Here is a 10,252-nt window from a genome sequence, read left to right on the forward strand (position 1 = left end):
ATATATTGGCCAATGTACAGCGATGACATCACAATCTTTTAAGAAGAGATCATAACACTAAAAATAACTAAAAGGGTATCTACTCTTCCCGATCTTCTCCGGAATCCCATGATAAGAGCCAAGCTTATAATGCATTTAAAATGTATACTAATAACGAGCTATTGTAAAATGAGCCAGAACTAGAGATAACTGTTATTGTGGTTGTAATTTTAATTGAATTGTTCATGCTGGCCTTTTTATTTATTTATTTTTAGGAAAAAGTAACATTCCCGAGTGATTTTCGTTTAAGAGAAGTCCTTAATCCTTTAATAACCATTTATTTGACTTAATGAACAATTTTTTTTTTCAGAAAACTGAGTGCTGCTGCCAATAATTCAGTATCCAGTGAGAGCTTAGACTGACTTTGAAGTTTTTTTACCCGGATACTCAAGGCATCTGTACCTGCCGTGCTTGAAAGACACATGATGAATTTTCTTAGGTGATATTTTATTGGAAGATTTTAATTTCTTTTCTTGTGAAATATGATTAAAATAATGCCTCTAAGGTATGTGAATACGGAACTAAAAAGCTGCTAATGCTTCTAGTTTCACCAACCTGATAATAGAGCAAGATAGTTGAAAACCGAACCGCTCCAGAGTATGGAGAGGCAAGACGTAAGATGAGGTCTCCTGATTAAGATAGCATTTGCTTCAGTTTCTAGAAGCCCTCACCAATCAGTTACTTTTCAGGATAAGATCGAACCGAAGTAGAAGACAGTGTGAGAGGACCTGTGTCCAGAAGATCAGCGCCTGGGTCCAGACGGGATAGGTAGGACTGTAATTTAAATAACTGATCATACCCCTACAGGAGAAGGTGGTAACTTGGAACCTCATTGTGTTTTTTAAGTGAAGAAACCTCTTCTAATAGGCTTTGAATTAATATAAATAGACTAGATGGATGCCTAAACAAACTGTATAGATTTATTGAAGATCATTTTTGGGTGAATCTTATTGTCCATGAAAAAACAATAATTTTAAAATTATTTCATATTTATTATTATTTATTGTATAATGAACCATGAGAAATACTTATTTTTTTGTTTTAATGAACTGTAAAGTTTTCTTAAATGTAAAAAACTATTATAAATATTGTTTCTACTAGAATACAACTGCTTGACCTAAAATAACAGTGGCGTGTTACAAGGTTAATGATGACTGCCAGTAGGTTTTTACCCTCAAATCTAAACATCACCGTGTACTGTGGATGTGATAGGGCATTCTCATTTATTTCCGATTAAAACAAATTTAAAAGTATTTATATACATATATATATTATATTTTATATTCGAAACCTGAGTCCAGTCTGTTTATTTCAATGTAGATAATACCAAGCTGATATTAAAGATTCCTTGTTGATGTCCGAATTTAACCGAAATTTTCGAAGCCGTGTTTGGGAAAATTAAAAAAAAAAAGAAGAATAGATTATATAAATTGGCACTTCCTGCAGACAAATTTGTTGAAAACGTTGCTGAAATATCTCAGGCATATGTCTGCCTCAGATTATGAAGTTTCAGTTTTGTAAGAATTTCCGGTTTTTTAACTAGGCTTTTCACATTCTTACTAACACACGGACATTTTGATTCAGGGATCTCAAAATATATCTTCTCGCCGAAAACTCGAATTCAGAAGTCTTCACGAACGAACTAGAGAGGTCCCATATCCCACCTTCTCCATTACTTGAAACATAATGAGAATTATTTAAAAAATTATAGGGGTGTTCAAAAAATAAAGTTAGATATCCATAATTATTATGTTTTATTTACGCTTTAAACCTGGTTAAAATTATTATATATAACTAAAGAGTTTCAATTTTATTTACTGATGTAATAAATTTAAGTTGGAAAAGAATGGACTTCTTGAATTAGGATGGGCTGATATTGATTTACCACTATTTTGTTTTTGTCTTACGTTTCGGCCTAACAAACCTTCCTTGGGGACATTCAATTCTGAACATGTCTTTCATGAATTTGTACCACGCTTCAGCCTTCTTCAATAGAGTCAGCCATTCGTGAGTCATTTGATTCACTTTTAGTTAATTCCACAAGAAGGCAGGTGTGTGAATGAAGGAAGATCATCACCCGATCAAGAAAGATATATTTAAAATTTATTTTACCTGATATTAGCATGCCTTAATTTGAATATCTGCCTTCACCTGAAATCAACTAATAAATGAAAAGTGGAACTTTTTATCCACATTTATATCGAATAAATTTGGTTTCTTTTCTTAAATTTTATCAGTTTAACGTTGTACCAAAATCTTGTACTTCCTTGGAGATGCATTATGCATCAATATTTCTAATGGTCCAACATCCCACCGTTATTCTCAACATGGCCTTCGATCAGCTGGTGAATGAACTTGGCCTCCGAGTACATCAACTCTATCCATTGAGACCTATTGGTCTTTCAACCAATTGACTGATAAAAACATTGATGTATCCTATTTCTTGTATTCATATTATCATTATTTTTATACATTATATTTTTTTTTTTTTTTACGATCTGAGTATATTTTTAAAATTTAAAAGAAATTGTATACTAATAAATATGGAATTAGAAAAAATATTGAATTGAATTATACAAAAAAAAATATTCATAACCATGGAATTAGACAGTATCAGATTGATAACGGTGAAAGATGGAATATAATATTATATAGGCTAAAATTGAAAAGAAATAGTAGGTAAGACTTTTCTTACCTACTATTTCTTTTCAATTTTATGTTTCTCTAAATGGTTGTTGTTATCTCTTTTTCTTCTATAGTCCTGATAAAGACCTGAAAATCAGGTCGAAACGTTGGAATGAATAAATAATTTTTATTTATTTTCGTTATTTTTTGCTGACCGCACCCCCAGAACATCTTCTCTAATTATTAATTTAGGTCAAACATCTGCACCTCATTATGTTATTTTTTGATTCGTTAACGAGTACAACTATTTATTATATTAATATATGTATAAATGATTAAAAATTTTTTTTCAAATGGTCGGTATAAAAAATAGTCAAAAACTATATATACTTGGGGGCGTTTCGCCACACTTTGAGTCAACACTTTCGACATTTTCAACCCGAACAACAATGATGAAGCTCTTAAAATTAAGGCGAAACGTTGCCAAATAAATATTTTTTGTATTTTTGTGACCGAAATACCCACAATCTCCATCATACTTACTAAAATATGCGCACAAACATGTAAATGATTTCATTACAATTCAGACGTGTAGAGTTGTATTTATTGTTTTATGGAATTTAATTTTGCTTACTTAATTATTAAATGTATTGTTATTTGTCTAATTATTGTATAATCACCTGTAATATATACTTGATATAGCGATTTATCAAATTTTATATTTTTGTTACCCACGTTAATAAATTCTTTTTCAAATTGTGTCCATATTTATTAAAAAATCAGATAATGAGAATACCACTAAATATGTTGGTAAAAATAAGAACTAATACACTTTTATTTCCTTTATATACAGTTTTACTTTTTCTAATACATTTTTTATTTTATGTTAAACAATAAATTCTGTGTTTTAAATTTTAAAAAAATAATGCCTGCATTATTTGGTTTTCATATCATTTTTGACATTTCTTTGAAAAATTGATGTGATTTTTAATATAACGCTAATTCCCTGTTTCCTTATACGTTCGATGTCCTTAAATTCAATCTATGGATCTCGGGACTGGCCGACAAAAGTTAAACTTCTAGAAATGGAATAATATAATTTTTAGTTTTCAAAATATTTTTTATTTATTTATTGATATTTATACATGTGTCATCAGAATGCGTGTGATAGGGTACTGTTAGGATTGGTTGGGGTGTCAGCTGTCTAGACTGTGTAGAAGATGAGACCAAGGATACTACCTTGAGGAATTTAAGTTGCTTAAATCTAAATGTTTACATACTCATTATTTCATTTCTGGCTCTATATTTTCCAATTCAACACCTCTTCATCTCGGTTTAGTTATAAGATATGATTTTGAATTATAGCTTGTTACAAAGAGGCTAAAATGCTGACAATTTCCCTCACAAATAGGGTTACAAGGTAAATCCAGTCTATATAGAATCTATGGAATACGTCAAAGATAAAGTAATTTTTTTTTTGTCAGACGTACAACAATTAAAGCAAGTCTGCGATATTTTGAACCATAAAGTTTTTTTTTAAATTATTTATTTAATGTAATTTACAACTGTACAAAATAATACAATAGGTAAATATGTACTATGTTTCATATACACTTGAAAATCTTGGGAAGGAACCACCGATTGGTGGTACTTCCAACATTAATTTAAATTAGAAGGTCCCGTGGCCATCTTCTTTTCAGACGCCTCGGAGGATTATCAGGGATTGTTAAGGATGAAAGATTAAGAATTAATGGGTTAGGATGGTTAAGGAGTTTGGAATAAAAAGACGCATATCTGTTTTGGGTCAAATCTGCAACGAATGAGATGTAAAGGTCTTTGTGAATGAACCAAAAAGTAAAATTATTTATGAGCATTTTTATAAATATGTATGTAATAAATATTAAAGGTAGGTAGATAATGCTTCAATAACCAGCATGAGTTTATTGTTGATTGGAATTGAGAAATTGAAGTATTTTAACAATCATTCAGATTATTTTTATCATATTGGAATATTTAATATTATATCTTATTAGTATTATATTATTATTATCTCTTATTTTTTACACTGAAATATTTTTTTAAATAGCATTACTTGGATATGGTAATGCAAACATAGCATGCAACTACTTTTTCTGGCCCATAGATTTCACCATTGTGGTAAGAAAAAAGATAATACTACACATTCTTTTTTTACACCGAAGTTTTTTTTTTTTTTTTTAAATGACATTCCTAGAATATGCAAATGCCGAACATAATATTTAACTACCTCCATTAGCCAATCTATTTTACTATTGTGATAAGAAAAAGATAAGACAACGAATGAGAGGGAGGGGTCCAGTTTGAATTTCGATTAGCTGAGATGAGGTTCAGTTTCTTATTGTTGATCCTGATTGGGATGTGTGTAATTCAAGCTCAAATGGGTGAAAAAATTCCTAATGAAAAACTTCTTAATGAAACTGTTTTTTCAAAGAATGTTATAGTGAATATCTTAATTAATGTCCCTCGTCGAACGTGTCCTTATGGTCAGCTACAAGACAGGAACGGAAAATGTAGGATAGCTTTTCAGAATAAGTGATCGATAAAAATTTTATAAAACTGCTGTGTCAAAACAGAAAATATTATCACCATTAAGTGTTGTACATTTTGTGAAATAACGATACGATTGAGGGCGTTAAAGACATCAAGAAAGGTGTAAGTGATATCAACAATTTTGAACTATGCTTAGAAGTGCAATCTAAGAGATTAAATGGATATTAGAAACGTATCTTATTTCCAAAACGCTCTTGAAGCAGAATTTTCTTGCAATTTATTTTCCTTATTCATTTTTAAGTTTGTTATTTTTTTTTTTATTAGTAAAATGCGATTTCATATTTTTAAATGTAAATTGAACATCTCATAAATTATGATAATTTACATGAATATGCGTACACTACAAATAAACATCTCTTGTACTGAGTTATTGTTTTTTAATTTTTAAATAAGATGGATTATATTCAGCAATATTTGTTTTTTTGAAAAAAAAAAATATATTTTATGTATTTATTTATTTTTAAAAAAAGAATCCTATAGTACTTCTTCCTTGCTTTACATTATTATTTTGGACGAACTGTCTATTATCCAGTCCAGCTTAGTTATTTAATGTCTTATATCCAACTCATAGCGTCTTAGGGTTTTCGAAAATAAAGTATTACGCAAAATATTCAGAACGAAAAAGGATGAATTAACGGGAGAATTTAGAAGATTACACAACGCTGAATTAAGGGATCTACACCCGGTAAATATAATTCAAGTTATAGTATTGCGGCGTATAAGATGGGCATGTAAGGTTGTAGGACTTAGTAACGAGCGGATCCCTAAAATGGTAATAACACTGAACCAACGGGTAAACGTCCGAGGGGTAGACCGAAACGTAGATGGGAGGATTGTGTTAAAACAGATTTAGTGGAATTGGGTTTGGAGGGGCATCACTGGAAGGATGTATGCAGAGAGCGTTTGGTGGTATCGGCATCGAACCTTCGGGTTCGTTAAGCCTTTATTATTTATTTATTGTATCCTCTTCATATTAAGGGATTTGTCCCGATTAAAATATGTAATACGTCAACTCAGAAGAGCGGAAAATGTATAAAAGTGTTTTAACATAAGTGATCAATAAAATATATAAATAAGAGATGATACATGATATAAACTATTATTAATTTTTTTTTTTTAACTTTTATTACCACGACTCTTTTATATTGTGAAATAAACTCATGACAGAGGGTGTTAAAGATGCATGTTAGGTTTAAAAATATTTATTATTATATTTATAACAAATTTGAATCCAAAGAAAATAGGCTGGAGGAATTAAGGTAACTAAATAATTTTAAAAAAATTATTTATTGATGTTTACAACTGTATAAAAGTAAATTTGCTTGTAATTATAAAATGGCATGATACTGACATGTGGTGAATCAGCCTATTGATAAATAATATTTCTAGAGGAAAAGAACTCGATGCCACCTTCTTTTCAGAAGCCCATGAGGATTATCAGGTAATGAAGGAGGATCCAATTTAGAAACAAGTGCGTTTGGATGGTTGGGAAGTTTATCATAGAAGGTTTGGTATCTGGTTCAGGCCAAATCGGCAACACATGGACCATTGAGGTCCTGATGGAATAAATTATTTGTGACAAAGTAAAGAGCAATAAGGATTTTGGACTGTAAGGATTAATACAAATTAAAATTAGTTTCATTTAAATCAATTTATTAGTTGTTAATTATTATCCATATGGTTTCATTATTGATTATACAATTCATAAACAGCACCCCACACTCTGAATTGATGGATGATCCGGTTTTTCTATTCCTCTGTCCTTTTATCGGTCAGTGTATTTTAGATTTTTCGTTTTTTAATAAATAATTGTTGAACTAATATAAGCCGTAACTTATTACTTTTACCTAAAATGACATCAGCCTGATATATTATTATAATATTTTATGTTATAGTACATACTTATAACATCAACGATGAAATAAAAGCCACGATTGGCTGTATATGCTTTTATTTATACATGATCTCTGTTAAGTTAAAAAACCTGGAACGGTATTATTAAATAAACTTTATTTTCAAAGGTTCGAGCTGGTGGCAAATTGTAAGATCACATTTTCATGCATTTCTATACTTTTTCTTTTTAAGTAATAATTTATTTTTTTAATTTATTTAGTTTCAATTTTTATGTTTTGGAGATATGTACAATTTATGTATTAATCCATACAATAAATGGCCCAATGCATAAGTATGTGTAATATTATTAATAAACGACTCTTAACTAAAGGTATTAAATAAAATTTAAAAAAAAACTAAAATAACTCTAGTTATTATAATTAAATAATTATAGATCTAATAATATTATGAATTTATTTATATCTAAATATTATTTAACCATGTTTTTATAAGAAACACAGGTATAGCAATAGAATACCTAGGGCGTAATATAAGAAGGAAAAAAAGTACTAAGGTAGGTACACCTAATTAATAACAACAATTAATTTGATTGGAATAATTAATAATCAATCAGTGAGGCGTTAATTTGGTAGCTGGTACATTAGAGAGTATGGTGGTGGTCACTTTCAATACAATATTTGAACAAGTGTTTCAAACGTCATCAGTGCAAATATACATTAGGATCCTGATGACGATAGTTAGACTATTAGGTAAATAAACGGCCCAATGAATAGGAATAGATAATATTTTTGGTATTTGATTCTTTAATGGAGGTACTAAATAAGGAAACAAAATTAAAAAAAAAATAACTCAAGTTATTATTATTGATTCATTACAGATATAATTAAATTATGAGTTTATTATATTAAGTATTTATGTAATCACATTTTATTAAGAAACACTGGTATAGCAATAGGGGTAATGTGTGAAGAAAAAAAATATGAAGGTAGGTACACCTAATTAATAACAATAATTAATTTGATTGGAATAATTAATAATCAATCAGTGAGGCGTTAATTTGGTAGCTGGTACATTAGAGAGTATGGTGGAGGTCACTTTAAAAACAATATTTGAACAAGTGTCTCAAACGTCATGAGTGCAAATATACATTGTAACATTACAACATATAGTTACAAAATTCTGCAACAGTCAAGTGCACAATATAATTTTTATATAATGGTTGCATAAGGCTATTTGTTATCCACAAATGCTCTTAGCTGACTAGATTTGAAACTGTCCAATTGACTCCTTTTTATGTAATATTATCACTTCTATGTCAGGAATAAGAGAAAGTGATATGTGAAAGAGAGGATATTGGAGAACGGAGAAGCAATGAAAGGTATAGCAGTATTACTGTCCCGATTCCAATTGGAATATCACAAACTAAACCTATTTTACAATAGAATCCGCGCAATACATAATAAATAAACTATTTTTATTACTATTATTTTTTTGGGAGATACCACTGTTAAGGTAAAACTGCGATATTTTGAGAAAAAAAGTCGAATTATTTATAAGATTTTATGACTATGAATATAATAAAAATTAAAGGTTGATAGATAAGGGTTATTGGATCCAGATTTCATTGCTGATTGAAATTTTATATTTGAATTTATAATTTAAACAATATTTAAATTAATATTTGATTTAAATGTTTTCTAGAATATGTATATATTTTTATCACATTTGAAAATCCTCTAATACAACACATTCTTTTTTAAGACCGAAGTTTTTTTTTTTTTTTAAATGACGTTCCTAGAATATGGAAATGCCGAACATAATATGTAACCACCTTCATTAGCCAATCTATTTCACCATTTTAATAAGAAAAAGATAAGGAAGCCAATGAGTGGGGGAGGGTCCAGTTTGAATTTCGATTAGCTGAGATGAGGTTCTGTTTCTTACTGTTGATCCTGATTGGGATGTGTGTAATTCAAGCTCAAACGGGTGAAACAATTCCTAATGAAAAACTTCTTACACATCAAGATCACAACAATGAAACTATTTTGGATGGCAGCACCGTAGAAATTAATTTTAGATTAGTGACAGTTCCTCGCCGCATCCGTTTATGTCCGGAAGGTCGGCTCTCAGATTGGAACGGAAAATGTAGGGAAGCGTTTCAAAATAACTGATCGAAAACAGATTTACAAAACTGCTGTGACAAAACAAATTCTATTATTAGCATCAAGTTTTTTTTTTTGTGACAATTGAGTGTGTTAAAGACATTAAGTGTAGTGTAAGTGATATTTTCTACAATTTTAAACTGCGTTTAGAAATACAATCTCGAAGATTAAACAGATATTAGAAACGTCCGAGGGCCTTTGCCAATACGCCCTTGAAGCAGTGAAAACAATAAATAACATAATATACAAAGGTAAACAATTTATAAGTTATTAAGATAGGGTGGAACAACGGATTTATTTTTTTAAATTTGTATGAAGCGATTTCATAATTTTAAATGTAAATTGTGCATCTCATATTATGATCTTTGACATTAAATATGTGAATAAACATCTCTTGCAGAGGGTTACTTTGTAAGAGAAAAATAAATTATCAAATTTTTTTTATTTATTAATAATTACAACTGTATAAAAAAAAATACAATAAGTAAATGCGATAAATTTTTCAGAACACATTATAAACTCGGAAAGGAACCACCTATTGGTGGTTTTACATTAGAAAATCCCGTAGCCATCTTCTTTTCAGACTTTTCGGAAGTTTATTAAGGATGGTTAGGAATGAGAGATTAAGGACTAATTGGCTTGGATTTGTAAGGAATTTTGGAATGAGGCATTTCTATTTCGGGCCAAATCTGCAAAGAAAAGGATGTTCATGTCTTTATGGATGATTTTTTTTTGTGAAATAATAAGGAGCATCAAGGAGTTTACGGAGGATTTTGGTTTGTAAGAATTAGATATAGGAGGAATTTGATAGTTTGATGGAACCTCGAAGCTCAATTCGGTATATCCAAATAAGTTTGATTATCATAAGTTGTATAAGATTTTTTTTATAGAAAATGGGAAGTTGAGCGCCTTTGTCAAGTAGTTGTAATTGGAATCTACAAGCAATGTCTTGTCGTTTCAGTAACTATGGGGGTTTGTAAGTC

General features: G+C 29.7%; 1 long non-coding RNA gene across 1 annotated transcript in view; it reads left to right on the forward strand.

Annotated features, from left to right (window-relative positions):
- The window catches only part of LOC106679736 (uncharacterized), a 9,750-nt gene extending 7,967 nt beyond the window's left edge, over window positions 1-1,783 (forward strand). Inside the window, exon 2 of the long non-coding RNA XR_001343020.3 lies at window positions 350-1,783. This is a non-coding gene — a long non-coding RNA (uncharacterized lncRNA). The remainder of the gene's footprint in view (window positions 1-349) is intronic.
- The last annotated feature ends 8,469 nt before the right edge of the window (window positions 1,784-10,252 follow it).

Source organism: Halyomorpha halys, unplaced genomic scaffold (genome assembly GCF_000696795.3).
Source record: "Halyomorpha halys isolate HHAL.00 unplaced genomic scaffold, Hhal_1.1 Scaffold216.1, whole genome shotgun sequence".
Classification (NCBI taxonomy): Eukaryota; Metazoa; Arthropoda; class Insecta; order Hemiptera; family Pentatomidae; genus Halyomorpha; species Halyomorpha halys.